Source organism: Perca flavescens, chromosome 3, assembly GCF_004354835.1.
Source record: "Perca flavescens isolate YP-PL-M2 chromosome 3, PFLA_1.0, whole genome shotgun sequence".
Taxonomy (NCBI): Eukaryota; Metazoa; Chordata; class Actinopteri; order Perciformes; family Percidae; genus Perca; species Perca flavescens.
Genome location: NC_041333.1, coordinates 330,260 through 346,739, shown reverse-complemented (window position 1 = coordinate 346,739; position 16,480 = coordinate 330,260). Strand labels below are relative to the sequence as shown.

Genomic DNA, 16,480 nt, shown 5'->3' with positions numbered 1-16,480 from the left:
TTTAATACATTTGAATAGTTTGTTTAACCAGAAATATCCATGCTATTGCCTTTCAAAGCCACCAGACTCCATTGACAAAAACGTACTTTAACGTTAACGCAGCCAGGTTATTGTAGCTATGGCTTTGTGGTTTAACAAAAGGAATCCAAACCATTTTAATAAACCCCAACGTCACACAATAACACAAACTAACGGAGCAGATAGCGGTAGAATAGCCACTAGCTAGGCTAGCGTTAGTGCCTGAGAGGTACACCATTGGGCATTGTCAAAGCAGTCTAGCTTAGTGGCAGATGAGATTGATATAACGGTCGTTGGTCCTACTGGACCGGGCCAATCGCAAAAGTATTCATTATTAGTCATTTGAACAGCAAACTTTGTAAAAGATAGGGCCTAGAGATTTCTAACGTTATCTTTACATTTGAAATCCCATTTTGCTAGCTTAAACTTTTTAAAGGAAATTGAAGCTAGCTGCCCACTCTATTCAGCGTGTTTTTTTTTTTTTTTTTAAATTTGCCTAGATCTCAACAGTGTGTGGAGTCACGTGGTTAAAACGAAAGTTTCTGTTCCTGTAGAAGCTTAGAAGTCTGTAAGGAAATCAACCTTTGTTTTTAGAAAACATGTTTTATTCGCGATCATATGGAGAAAAACTACACTACCCACAATCCTATGTAGCAGCAACGTCCTCTGATTGCTCGCTGTTACCATGGAACAAGTTTACCAGACTTCAAACCGCTAACGTCTAGAGCGAGCTTTTTAACATTGACGCGTCTATGATAGTTTCTGTACACGGTCTTGTAACTTTGCCCTTTTTTAAATGTTGAGCCTATTAGCCTGATATTAGTAACGTTTTAATTGTCCTATGCAGTAACACCATCCCGAATTTAACTAGTAGTGGTGTTAAGTAATTGATTCAAGATGTTTGTGAGGCTTTTTATTTAAAAATAACTTTTCAAACCAATTGCATTAAATCTGTTATTAGTTAGGCCTATTGTTGTATTGCAGTACAATATGAGGGTACCCAATTTAAGATCATACCATGTGAGATACAAGTGCTAAAATTAATGTAATCAACCACAAAAACATAACTACAGTTTAAAATAAATTCACTATTAAGACAGTTGCCTGTTTGTAAACAGAAAATATGAGTGAATATACTCTGTAGGCTACTATTCAATGCAAATTTTATTTGAATAGCAGCTTTCATTACAACTGGCTAAACCCTAAAGTCCTTTACATTAAAATGTGCATGTCCATTAAAACAAAGCATGAATAGAAATAGATAAAACATAATAAGACAACAAAAACATGCAAGTAAATCATACAAATGTGTACACACACACACACGCATTGACAGTAACTGATGTCCCCTCACCAGACCTGGATCTATTTCTGGGTACAGATAGAAAATGTTCAGTAAAAATAAAAATAAATTTAAACTGCTAGAAGGCCTCTGCCTGATGACCTGAGAAGCCTGATGGGGTTGTGATCAGTGAGCAAGTCAGATGTACTGAGGAGCTAAACCTAAACCTAGCTAATCCTATTGTAAATAAATGTATAATGCAGTATATATTTTTACAGTGTTCAATGTAATTGAGTATAGTTGATTTTTTTGTTCTTTAAGGTTTCAGGCACAATTGAGCTGTCCTGTGGCTCAGTCTTTTACCAAAGAGGTAATTCTCCTGCCAGACCATAAATCAACAAATGTACCAAGGCGTGCCAGCAAAGCTTGGCTTTTTGAAAAGGGACATATTAAATCTGCCCTGGAATTTCGCTGTGACTGGGATTCCGGAAGAGTGTTGCAGGCAATAACGGTGGCCTTCCAGCCAATTCTGGAGGGCTGCAGGTAAGCTTTTGATCTGTTTTGTCACATTTGTTATGCATTTTCTTACATTTTTGCAATAATATCATACTGTATTATGAAAGGATATTTTTGGGTGTGTTGTAAATTTAAATATTTTTTTTTTTTACATTCCCATCACATTGTGATTGTAAATATGTAGTTACTTTAAAGTTATGTGACTTGCAAAACTTGACAATGTAAATTTCTGTGTTGTTATTTCTGTTAAATTATGTACTGAAACTAAAACCTTTCTGTGTAGTGTTTTACTTTTTTAACAAGTTTCATATACAGTGTGCTTTTTATTCCCTTAGGTTGCAAATCTTGATGCCTTGTCACAACAAACTAGTCGAGCCATCCCTAACCTCCAATCAAAAGTTGAGTGGAGGCCTTTTTGAAAAAAAACTCTTCCATCAAAAGTCCATTTACGCCAGGCCTGACAAGGTCATTTTTGAGTGAGGAAAACCAATCTGTAAGTAGGCTAGTGCATGAAGATTTAAAAATGATGACTAGCAATGGCAATACTGTATATCAGACTGGATGTCTTAAACACTATTAATTGCTCTATGCCCTCATATAATACATTTGCCATGTTGTTTTATTGATAGTGCACTGTATTTGATACATAACGTTTGTTGTCTGTTTCAATTGACAGCCATCTTCTGAGGAAGACAGCCATGCAGAGAGCCTTGATTTTGCTCAAATTTCAGACAGTGACAAATGTGGTAAATTAATTTACAGTATTTACAGTACATGCATCTACAAACAAGTTTATATCATATTGGTCACAACTCGTTGTGCAGGATAATAGGGATATAAACTAAATGTATATTAGAAAGCATTTTTTTTGGGTTTTCTTAATGATAAAGAAGGCTTACAGGCAGGTATGCCTGTATGCCACAATGCACAAAAAACAACATTGTAACTTAAAAAAAAAAATTTAGAATGTCCAGGTTAAGTAGCTGCAGGATGGATTAAAAAAAGTGGAAACAGGTGGACAGGGAAGGTCAGGGCTCATGATGGAATTAAAAACAGGTGTGTAGTAGGGTGTGGCAGTCTTTTTATGGGAAAAGGAGGAAACAAAGGAAAGTCAAAAGGCATCTGGTGAACAACAAGAGAATGCCAGTGGTTTGAGGTGAGAATCTGGCTGGATGTAGGAAGAGACAGGCAGATTTTGACTGGTTGTTTTTGTGTTTTCACAATTTAGTTATTGTAAGTAATATTTTGTTCCACCACTTTCATGCATTGTACAAGATGGGTTCTGATCCTCTCATATCAGTTTTATGTTACTCAAAAGTTAAATGTTAATAAACTATTTTTCCATGTTCTGCAGTCATTGGTAGTGTAGGTGACATTTCCAAAGAAGTTGTCTCAGCTATCTCCACTGTTGAGGCCCAGTCCCTCTTCAGAAATAACCCTTCCATCTCCAGTGGTGATCAAGTTATCTGGTGTGTTGCTACCGAAGATATTTGTACCGATGCACCTTCCGTCTCAGCTGACACCGCCACCATGTCCACTAGTCCTCCTGTCATCGCTATTGATGATACCCTCATCCTGTCCAGTGGAACCTCTGCAGTCTCCAGTGGCAACACCTCTGGTGTGTCCCATGGTCCCCAACCATCTGGCAACATTTCATCCAGCACATCCTACAGGTTAATATTTTGACATTTCTGTCTCTTCGTACATCTTTTCTATGGTCTGGGCTTTAGTGGCCTTTTATTAACAGTATAATTTGTGTGTAAAATACATTTACTTTATACTGAATCATGGTGTCCCCTATTTTTATAACTTTAATAACGCACTTTCCATTTGAGAACATTAAAGTTATTAGACCAGTAAGGATGTTCTTAGTATATTGCTAATGCAACTGGCTGTGTTAAAATCATATATTTGTACCTTTTAATATCAATTATGAAATATTGCTATTTTGTATTGTAGTACATACCTGGACCTATTTGAGGAAGAATACCTCTCTGATGACCATGATCTCCAGGAAGCCATTTCAAGGTCTTTAGATTCCAGTTCAAGTGAGAGGTCAGTAGAACATATATAAAATGTAATTATTTAAACTTTAATTCAGGATAGCAATATCTATTATGTCTAGACTAGTAGTGAGACCAATTAGCAAGTTGCAACCTAAATGAGTCAGAAATATCAGTATTTATCATTGCACAATATTGACATTTTCATCTTTATTTGATATTCAATCATTTTTGTGGTCACTTGTCAAGATTGAAGATTACCCATGCTATAATATGCATTATGTTTTATTGTACCGTATGGGCCCTATCTTGCGCAAGACCGATGCAAGTGTCTTTGCTAGTTTAAGACCGACGGCGTTGTCAATTTCTTGTCCAGCGCCTCGCCATTTAAAAAGCAAATTCACCTGCGCCCATCTGTGTCCCCATGGGCATGCGGGTCTTACAGGGAGGTGTGTTCAGGTGCATTCTGGGCGATTGCTATCTTGACGCAGCAAGAAGTGATCGCACCATTGACCAACAAAAACCTGGTCTAAAGTCAATAATGCAGCATATCGTTATTTCGACAGCGCATTAGTAAAATTATATGTAGATTAAGAATGAAAAGCAAATCCACCATTATAATAGCAATGCGCCAAGGTACAAAAGCACCTGGCTTTTAAAGGGATTGGGAGACAACATGATATTGCATGTTACGCCCAAAACACACCTATGATTAATTAACCCTTATATTGTGTTATGGTCAAATTTGACCTGTTTTCAATTTCAGATGTGTAAAAAATACCATTTACTTTTTTTTTTTATTTTTTATTATTGGAACAAGGCTTCATGATATTATTGAACAAGGCTTCATTTTTGTGTTTTCTAACACAAAAATGTTTTGAGAATTTTAGGAAATTGTAAATGTCTCAAAAAAAAAAAATCAACATATGTGGTGTTACGGGTCCCAAGTTAGTATCATCTTTAGGGGGGTGACATGAACGATATACAAATCAAAAATGTTCATCAACACCCAAGGCAGAGCACCACCTGAGACATCAGAATGACTTCGGGGTTGCTGTGTCACATGTCCAAGATATCAAGACAGCATTTGAGCTGCTCATACTGCCATCTGTTGAGAAGATCCAACGACATGGAAAGGTGTTTGTTAGATGGAGATCGACAACACCTGATTTAACTCAGCCTAAAATACTTATAAAACAATTATCATCCAATATTGTTTTTTTTTACCTCATAGTTAACTTATGTATTCATTTAAATGTAAACACTCTTTAAAATTTTATTTTTTGGCCTTTGATCTTAAAGTATACAACTTGTTTTTAACTTAAAAATGTTTAAATTCACTCATTTCCAATAATTAAGACAATGGGTAATTATGTTGTCTGACTATAATAGACTAATATTAGAACACACCTCCAAAATTATTTGCATTTAGGGTTTTCAACTTAATATTATAAACAATAGTGACATCTGTGGTGTTACGGGTCAAAAATGACCCGATAGATTTAGGTTAGGAAAAAGGTAAGTCTTTTAACAAGATTACACATCTAATGAAGAGGAGGGTCCAAGTGACCCAGATGCTCAAAAAGAGTTCTTTAAATAAAAAATAACTGACATTTAATGGTCGTCAATCCCTTTATCACACCCAACACAGACCACCAACTGAGAACAGCAATCCAACATGGAAGGGTGTTGCTGGATGTGCATCGACAAAACACACCTGGGTGCTTCCATGGGGCTGTTGCTTCTTACTGGGGTGTAAAGATTCTCGAATGAGGCTAAATGTATGGCAAGTGTTCCACCCATTTGTCCCAATATACCTTACTCTTGATACAGAGTATGACAGATAAAAATCCAAAGTAACATGGTAGCATGCAATATACTCTGGCATGACTCAGCATCCTATAAGCTGTAGCGTCATTTGAGGATCTGTACACCAAGTTGAAAAAAAACCCAACATGCAAATCATTTTGGAGGTGTGTTCTAATATTAGTCTATTATAGTCAGATAAAATAAGTACCCATTGTCTTCATTATTGGAAATATAACGAGTGAATTTAAACTTTTTTAAGTTAAAAACAAGTTGTATACTTTAAGATCCAAGGTCCATAAATAAAAATAACATTTTAAAGTGTTTAAATTTAATGAATACATAATAAGTTAACTATGAGGTGAAAAAACAATATTGATGATGATCATTGTTTTGAGTATTTTAAGCTGAGGTAAATCATGGGTCAAATTTGACCTGCTAAAACAAAAAATGTGTGCAGCTTTCTAACACATTACAAGGGTTAAGACACAAAGTACAACCCTTTTGAACCATGTGCCCGACGCATGGACCCTTTTTCTCTGCCGTCAAACTAGCAAAAGTGGATTTGGACACGCCCTAAATGCACCTGCGCCAGGCGCTTCACGCCGCGCTTTATATCATTAAAATAAGGCCCCTATGTGTTGATTTTGTGGTTTGTCAATTTCCTATTGGTGGGAGGGTGGTTGCCAGTGTTGGAAATGGTTCTGTTACTCTTTGGTATTTATTTGTTAAGTTATTCTGAATGAGTAAGAAAAAAAGTAAAACGGTACTGTATGTAAATAGGTTTCAGTAAACTAAATATTAGTTACAATGATGTGGATATTACATGCTAGTTCAGTGGGAGAGGTATAATGACAATAACTACATTGTATTGTTTTATTGTTTCAGTGATTTAAAGGTGACGTTGGAGAGAATAATGGAGCGGATTGCTTCTCGAGTAAATAATGACAGCACTGTACGCCTCAATATTGTAAGAAGAAATGTGTGGGATGGAGCATCCAGAGCCATGGGCAGATCCAATTTTTCACCCGAGAAGAAGGTAGACGTTAAGTTCACTGATGACTATGGGATATCTGAGGGTGCTGTGGACAATGGAGGTCCTACTCGTGAGTTTTTCCGACTCTGTCTACACGAAATCAAGGACAAGATTGGCATCTTCGAGGGTCCACCTAATGCTAAAGTCCTTACATGCAACTCCAAAGGTACTTTTTTGCTTTAAAAAGGCCACTATTGGATTTTTTTTTGGATCAATAAATACATTATACCTGAAATTAATTATTAGAAAATGTAAGAAATGTTCATGTTTTATACAGTATCTATATTACTTTATTGAGAAATTAAATTTAGAAGAAAATTAATCTGAGTTCTCTAATCTCACACAGATGGGTGGGGCGATAGGGACAAATATAATTTTTGTTGTGAACAGTTGACATGTTTTTTATTTTCATATGATTACAGCAATGAAAGACAATGGATACTTTAATGCTGGTCAGATCATGGCAATGTCAATCGCCCATGGGGGCAGAGTCCATGTTTCCTTTCTGAACTCTTGTGCACGAGTGTCTTATAAAGGGTCCAGACAATGTGAAGATCAAAACTGAACATATTACTGATGAAGAAACAAGGTCACAGGTGCAGTCGGTGAGCATATATTTCATGGATTCTATCATATTTACAAACTATTCATTTAGCGTGCACTCATTAACATGCAATTTAAACAGTATCTTCATATCCTAATAATATTTTATATTTTTAGATCTTACAGGCTGAGACTGAATCACAATTGCAAGAGGCAATTGCACAGGCAGCCAGCTTAATCAGTCTTGCTGGTCACAATGTTCGCATAACACTGGAAAACAAACAAGAGACTGCTTTGGACTTGGCACACTGGTATGTCCTCCAGCGGACCCGTGCACCTTTTGAAAGGTATTTTAATGTGTGAGCGACAAGTAGTTAAACTTTTCAGGTGCACATCAGGCTAGGGTCTGTAGCTCCACGTACCTACGTACATACCCACGGCGTGGATTTAATGCAGAACAATACATTTGCAGGCCTCAATGCCTGATTATGGTTTTGTGTTAAATCTACATTGAATCCGCCCTCCAAATTACGATACACCATGGATGTATTAAGCATGCCCCTTCTAACCATGTCCACAAAAGATGACCAGTGACCAGTCAGTCTGTTTAGGCAGTAACGCTTGTATCGCGTATGGTCACATGACTATCAGAAGTGTACAGGGTTTCACAGCATGCACTTTAAGAAGAGGTTGTAAGCATATTTTGTAACTTAATCACTAGTTATTTTATTACACACATCTTAAATGCCATTGTTTATAAGGGCATACAAAATGTATTATTTTAATAACAATTTGTATTTTTTATTTCATTTGTCAAATACTAAGTTATTTAAAAATAATACAAAATGTAAGTAGCCTATTTTATGCATTTTTCTTGATAATGAAAGTCATGATACCATTATACTGCAATCATTAGCACAGTATAGTAAATTGCAATCCCAATTTGACTTTTTCTTCAAATCATGCAGCCCTACCACAGTATATGAAAAAATGAAATGGTGGATGCAGAGTTCAATTTTATAGTGTATTAGTGCAACTGAACGTATAATTTATTTTTCCTCGAATTCATTAGGGACTTAAATTAAAGATTTAAAATGTAAAAAACTGGTTTGCACCATAGGTGCTAAATCACATGAACTACCCTTTAACATTTGTTTCCTTTTTACTAGGTTCAGAGATGGTTTAACATCTCTAGGTGTCCTAGATGCTCTCCAGAGATACCCTCTACAAACAAAATGCCTTTTTGTGAAGGCTGAAAAGGGTTTAACAGCGACTGATGTGGAGAATCTCTTGAGATCATTTACTCGAAGAGGGGAGTAATGCATTTCGAGAAGAGTGCCGAATCCTGGCTTTCTGGCAAGACTATCTTCAGGATGCTGAAAGTAAGTTCTGCATTTTGGAATGATGGAATGTTTACTATTATTTGTCTTCTGCAGTGGCTTAAATAGTCATGAGCTGGAATTAACCTCTGTCTCCCTTGTTAAGGTAAGGTGAATCAATGGTTGGGGGGGATGTGTGATGATCACACTCCCTGGCCTCTCATCCTTATACCACTGGTTAGTAGCGGTGTCACGATTCTCCAAATCATCGATTTGATTACATTTTCGATTCTAAGGTCACGGTTCGATTCTCGATTTTTACATTAATATTTTTAAAGCACAGGTTGCCATGCCATTTTTAGACTACACTTTTATGCAATATAATATCTGACCTTTGTTCACAATGTACCACACTAAATTGTCAAATATAAAACATTTATTAACAACATAATGTAACGATAACTTATATCTTCAGTCAATTGGAAACTTGACAATTTGTCAATAAAGTAAAAAGAAAAAACAATTTTCCAATTGAGGGCAGACCCACAGCGGTATTTGGCGTTTTAAGCCCCCAATGTCGTCTTTCAGGCAGCATTGCCTGGAAGGCAATGGTTATTGGAGTTTCTCAATCTGTGTTCTTCTATTGACTTGTTTTCTTGTGTCCCTGTGAAATGTCATCTTGTGTTGCCAAAGTACTGTCCCAATACACAAGTTTGCATTTCACCAAGAACAGTTAAGATTCCAGGAAAGGTTCTTGATACGCCCATTTTACCAAGGATGCATTGGTTGGTAACTTGTATGAACTTGGCAGCACCTGCATCCCAACATTCATTTCGGCATTCAACGAGGGTCCGGTTTCCGGTACATAGACAGCCCAACAACGGGACAATTTTAAAAATTTTCGCCATCTTATTCATTACTAAATTCACTTCTGAGAACTTTTTAGGCGAGAAATGAACTGCTAGCCAGTGTAGTGAAAATCGTTGATGAATTGACAATTTGCCTCAAAGTTTTCGGAGTTGAGAAGCTCCATAAAGTGACGCGATAGCCAGATAGCGCCTGCTGGTGCCGCTAGCTCATCTCCTCATCCGCTGTAAGCTGGAGGTCTCTCAGACCGGTCTTTTAAATTGAGGCTTTTATTTTGCCGTTCATACTTTTTTTGGTGTTTTTTGTTTTCTGATTTATTAGAAGTTGAGTTTCAGTCTGTATGATAAATGAACAGTTGTACATAAAGTGGTAACATGCTATGACATGTTATGTAGACTAAAGGGGAGACACCAACCTTTATAATTTGAATTGCTAATTTCCATCTGTTGTCCCTGGGCATATACAGTGTACTACAATAATATAGAAATGATAATTCCACATAACACTAATAGGGACACCTAGGACACGCCAGTGCATATGCCTACTTCTTTTTTTAATTTAAACTGACTTAAACTGATACACTAATAATAGTAGGGACCGCGTCTAACTCTGTTGACTAAGTAAGGGGTGTTTGAGCTAAACCATACAATAAAATTGAAGCTCAAGTTTTATTTATCAATATTGCAGTAGTTGTAACATTGTGAGGTTTTCTTGTCCGGAGAGTGTTTAAATACAAAGTGGTTATATTGTTGTGGTTTTTATTTCTAGCTGTTATTATTTTGGAGCCTTGCAGGTAGCCTCTGTTTTGGGGGGGGGGTGTTGAGCAATAACGGGAAGAACGCATCGTCTCAAACTGTTAACAGTGTTTTCTGTGCTTGTGAACTTGCAAGCTCATTCTTCCAAGAACAACCAGCAAGAACGTTCTCCCCAAGAACACATGTCCGTTCTTTGCACGATTGAGATCAAGAAACGTCAAATGGTTATGGTTAGGTGCCTTGAAGACGACGGTTGCAGCGCTGCTAACCAATGGCTTGGTTAGGGGCTTAAAACGCCATCGAGCCAGCACAGCGGTCTTAGCAGCTGAGCAGACAGAGAGGGCGACTCGGCAGTCAGCTAACTTGTGGCTCTCTCTAACCAATATAAGCTGCTCTGTTTAGGCTGCAGGCTGAAATTCAACCGTGCGGTTTGTCGGGATTAAGCTATAAACGCAAGGAATCTCTGCTAGCTGCTAGGCTAATGTGCAATGGTAAAAACACAGAATATGGTAAACACATAGCAGAGCATGCAAACTGTGCCTTTTTTTTTTTTTGTATACAACGTGAACATTGTCAATATAAGTCACTGAAAATCCAAAATACTTCCACACCGGTGACTTCAGTGAAAGAGGAGGGGGTTCAAGTTCTGTCGATGGGTCTACTGCATTTCTTCGCAGCACTTCAACTAGTTTTTTTTTTTTTTTCTTGTCAAACCGACCGGACTTGACGTGGGGGCGTGGCCGTATCAGTGATTCCATTGTTTTATTCGAAATACGAGATTGTGACTTAATTTCGGTCAGAAATTCCGTGACACCCTTACTGGTTAGCTACTGTATCACTGCTGACTAATTCCAACAATGCTCATAAATTAACTATAAAAATAGAAATCATGAAAGTTAATCTATACCCTTATATAAATTAGGTAATAGAAATTTGTGTAGATAGTATTACCAAAGAAAACACTGAATCTAAACTGAATTTAATAACATTTATGTAAATACAAAGTGAGAAATAATTAAATCGTAGATGCAAAAAACAATTCAATTGTGTGTTCAATTGAATTAAGTTAATTACAAATTAACAAAATGCATAATAATACATGTTGTATCATGTACAAATTCAGTCAAAATAATGTTCTTGAGTGCCGCCATGAGCCTTGAAAAGGTAAACCAAAAAGCAAATGCCATTACAGGTCTCCACACACACTTATTGAAGTAGAGTTACATCCAAGTAACTACTATGTGTGATCAGTCTCAATCCTAAACTGATTTAAACAAGCTAAAGTGACTTGGTGAAGCCCCAAACCCAGTCTTGCTGCTCATGACTCTGATTTTGGCTAATTGATCTGCTTCTTTCATTTGATTGCAAAAAAGCTGCAACAAAAAGTTTGCAGTGTTGAATTGGATCCCTCCAAAGTAAGACAATTTATATGTACCATAATCCAAACTAGCAGATGCACATCTACAGTACCAACATATCTTGGTTGTTATAGCTGTTGTGTGCATATAATGTTGCTAGCTCCTATCTCTTTTTTGTTGGTAAATGGTGCACTATATTCACTAACCCAGGCAACCCTTCCAAATTCCAGTGTCATTTCAATAGTCACCATTCTTACATCACTTCTGTATTACTCCAGTAGTATAATACTTAATTAAATATCAGACATATATATGATTTAATTGTGCTACTCTCTGTTTATGTTTTACAGTTGAAAACGATGTCTCTCTAGAAGATATTCTCGTTTTCTTCACTGGATGTGACAGCATTCCAGCACTGGGTTTCTCTCAAAGCCCAGCCTTGAATTCATCACCCACTCTCGATTTCCAGTGGCTAATACTTGCGAAAATATTCTTCGCATACCAGTTCATGCAGAATACACAGATTTCAGATCTGACATGAATTTTGCCATACGCAATTCACCCGGATTTGGAAGAGCATGAGATGTCAAAAGTATTGGAGGGCTTTGTAAAGCTTGTTATGTTTTTTTTTTTTTTTTTTTTTTTTTTGTTGTAATAATATGAAAATATACAGTAAAACAAAGTTTTTGAAGATATTTTTCAAGCCGTGGCTTTGTGTTTCAGATTTTATGTGAACTTTTTGATAAAAGTGGCTTTTTAATTTAAAAACACAATTTGGTAATAGTTTAGAAAAGTTCATGGTAAGAGTTCAAAAAAGATCATACATGGCTATCTTTGAAATCCGATTTGGAGATGTGTCCAAACAACTGTACATAGTTATGGGTCGAAAAAGAATAAGTTGCTCCAACAACCCATTAGTTCTTTTGGTACAGGAGGGTTGTTGTAAATTGTTTTATAAATGTTGTCCAGCCCCCTTGCTATGGCAGAATATTGACTCAAGGTTGTGGTATGGCCTTCTAACAAATAAATGGCTCTGTTACTACTTTGTGTGTACTGGCTTACTGTCTTTTTATTATCTATTGTGGTGGGATATGTGCATCGCAGACTTTAAATGTAATATTTTTCTATTAACAAAACTGTATACAAAATGAACTAATTTAAGTAATAAAAAACACATGGTTCATATTTGTCAATATGGTTATAATTATACATTTTGTAAAATGATACATAATATACACGGCACACATGTATATATGTGGTAATAATTGCTCTGGGTTTTCATTTGTCAAATTATTATTAGTCATTTCTTTGAAGCAGGTCACATGCTGTTAGAAAATGTTCTATCCCATGATTTCCATCATCAATCATTGAATTAATTTGCATTAAATCAACGTCCCAGTGGTGGTAATAAGGGGGTTGCACATGCACATGATTCAGTCTGACATCTTGAGGAAGTTGGAGCATTCCCACTGTCCAGAGTTGCAGTGGGGACCTGCTCTCCATTGTCCTTAAGCTGTGGTTGTTCCACTGCCTTACAAACTCATCCACAGATCTGTTTACTCTCGGAAGGTAAACATGGTAAAGAGCCCTAATGTGAAGTGGGTCAGTGCTGTCTAAAATTCCAACATTTTCCATAAAGAGGAAAAGGTCTTTAAAGTATGCTGACACCACCCTGTTTAGTTCTCCCCACAATCTTTCGATTCTTTGATTATGAACACTACGTCCAACCATGAAACTTGATCTGTTTGCCCCTCGATTTTCAATCATAAACCGTGCTATATCGATATTTTCACTCCCAGCATCACTCCTGACATGATATGGGAGTCCAAATACATCAACAGCACCCTGAAAAAGTTGCAAGGCAGTTGCTGCTCTGTTGTCTGTGCAACATCGTAAGTAAGTAATGCAGCGGCTATAGCCATCAACTCCTCCATGAAACACAAATCCCCATGGATTCAACTTGTGGTTTGTGTCAATGTGCCTAGAATAAAAAGAAATGTTATTATTTTGAAACACTTGATTGCTTAATTGATATCTATATTTTACATGGCTTATTTATTTGACATTGTTTTGGTCTTCCTAAATCAGTACATCAATCTTTCTGATTTGTTTCATTCACCATCTAGGGAGTATGACTAATGTTAATCAAATTTACAAAACAGTACATACCACACTTGATTTGGGACAGACACATTGTAGACCCTCCTTTGTATTGCCCTTCGTCCTCTTAAGGCTCTTCCCACAGGATCTACCATTCTTAATTGCTCTCGCTTTTCGCCATCTCTGAACTCTAATCCCTCTCCTCTCAAACTACCAGTGATGTAGGTCTCTCCTGAGCCAGGGGTTTGACTAAGAACCTGAGTAATAAGACGGTCAAGATCATCATTTGAAATGTTGGTAAAACTCCCATAGTCCACTAAACCAAGATGTGTCCTGTGGTTGTACAGTGTTCGAATGTTTACAGACAGCATTCGAGATATGGCCATCCAGCTAAATCCTAAATCCCGCATGTGAGTAAGCTGAACAGCTGGTATGTTGTACCTTAAAAAAGAAAAAAAAAAAGAAATGTAAGTGAATGACTGATTTTACAGTATATTCAGTGGTGGACTGTAATTATGTACATGTACTATAATTAGAAAGTTTGTAACATTCTTTTGACGTAGTGGAGTAGAGGTATAAAGTAGCCGGAAATGAAAATATTGTAGTGAAGTCTAGTAGGCCTAGGTTACAGTTCTAAATATATTTACTTCCCACCACTAAATACAACACCTTGTATTAATAATCTTAGCAGTTTCTTGATTGTAACATGTACAAAAAATTGAAATATAATCAAAAGTATATTCCTGGCCTGCAACAACATCCATCCCCATACATTTGTTCAACGCTGAAGTTGGCTTCCGATTCAAAGCTTCCGATTTGGCAGTTATGGGGAAATTAAATTGAAAATGTATCTCTAAATACACTTTTACAGATCTGAAAATGTGTTTAAAAAATCTATAGCCTCTCTGGGACAATTTAGTCCTGGTATAATGGTTTTAGAACTGACCTGGTTCAATGTGGTCTACATGTGAAAAAAAGTCAAATCTCCCTTTATCATAATAAAGCTTTTACAAATCTATAAAAGTGTTTCAAACATCATTAATAGTTTAACTAAAATGTCTAACAAGTTAAATAGTCAGCAATGCAAGTTATTGCCTAGGTTTCCCTCAAATGCCAAATCGGTCGCTGTGAATCGGAAGCCAACTTCAGTATCATTACAGTTGTTTCCATTTATATCACTTACCTCGGTCTTCCTACCCGAGATGCAGAATGTGTGCCCATACTATGCGCTTCCATTTGAAGAGTTACTTCTTCCAACATCTCCCAAAGACACTCATAAATTCCGTCAAGAAGGATGCATAATGTTCTTTCAGCAACATTTTGTGGCACAGGATTGCTCATGAGCACCAAGAATGTCGCAATAATGGAAATATGATCCTCAAGGTGACGCGATATAATTTCCAAACTGTTTGTGTCATTTGGCGTATGACCAGCTATTGCAAGAAAAGATTCCAGTTCAATAAAGTATTGGACAATTTCAGCCGATGCCATTTTGTGTAGCCAGGGAAATCAGAAGGGTACTCCTTTGATGATGCAAGCATCAAGGACTCTCAAGATTTCATTTAATATATTTAGACTTAATTCAATATATTCAGACTTTCATTCAATATATTCAGACTTTCATTCAATATATTCAGACTTTCATTCAATATATTCAGATTTTCATTCATTATATTTCAGAGGTTCATTCAATATATTCAGACGTTCATTCAATATATTCAAGACTTTCATTCAATATATTCAATATATTTTTTCATTCAATATATTAAAGGTTCATTCAATATGTTCTGACGTTCATTCAATATATTCAGACTTTCATTCAATATATTCAGACTTTCATTCAATATATTCTGACGTTCATTCAATATATTCAAGATTCATTCAAAATAATCAGACTTTCATTCAATATATTCAAGGTTCATTCAATATATTCTGACATTCATTCAAAATAGTCAAGGTTCATTCAATATATTCTGACTTTCATTCAATATATTCAAGATTCATTCAAATATAATCAGACTTTCATTCAATATATTCAAGGTTCATTCAATATATTCTGACATTCATTCAAAATAGTCAAGGTTTCATTCAATATATTCTGAATAAGATTCATTCAATATATTCAAACGTCATTATATATAATAAGGTTCATTCAATATATTCAAGGTTCAATCAATATATTCAGATATTCATTCAATATATTCAGACTTTCATTCAATATATTCAGAATAAGATTCATTCAATATATTCAAACTTCACATATATATATATAATTTATAAATATATTTGTGGGATACACGTCCAGGGCATGAAGCTCCCGTTCCACCACATCCCAAGGATGTTCTATTGGGTTGAGATGAGGTGACTGTGGGGGCCATTTTAGTACTGTGAACTCATTGTCATTTCAAGAAACCATTTTGAAATGATTGGAGCTTTGAGACATGGTGCATTATCCTGCTGGAAGTAGCCTTCAGAGGATGGGTACATGGTGGTCATAAAGGGTCAGAAACAATGCTCAGTTAGGCTGTGGCATTTAAACAATGCCCAATGGGTACTAAGGGGCCTAAAGTGTGCCAAGAAAACATTCCCCACACCATTACACCCCCACCACCAGCCTGCCCAGTGGTAACAAGGCATGACCGATCCATGTTCTCATTCTGTTTCTACCATCTGAATGTCTCAACAGAAATTGAGACTCATCAGACCAGGCAACATTTTTACAGTCTTCAACTGTCCAATTTTGGTGACCTCATGCAAATTGTAGCCTCATGTTCCTATTTTTAGTGGAGATGAGTGGTACCCGTGGGGTCTTCTGCTGGTGTAGCCCATCTGCCTCAAGGTTGTGCGTGTTGTGGCTTCATAAATGCTTTGCTGCAT

General features: G+C 36.5%; 1 protein-coding gene and 1 long non-coding RNA gene across 3 annotated transcripts in view; one reads left to right on the top strand and one right to left on the bottom strand.

Annotated features, from left to right (window-relative positions):
* The window catches only part of nxn (nucleoredoxin), an 89,966-nt gene that overhangs the window by 54,838 nt on the left and 18,648 nt on the right, over nucleotides 1-16,480 (bottom strand). The gene's annotated exons all lie outside the window — the stretch shown is intronic.
* On the top strand, nucleotides 7,182-8,479 carry LOC114551510 (uncharacterized). Its single transcript, XR_003691915.1, has 3 exons — nucleotides 7,182-7,266; nucleotides 7,382-7,551; nucleotides 8,374-8,479. It is a non-coding gene; the product is annotated as an uncharacterized LOC114551510 (long non-coding RNA).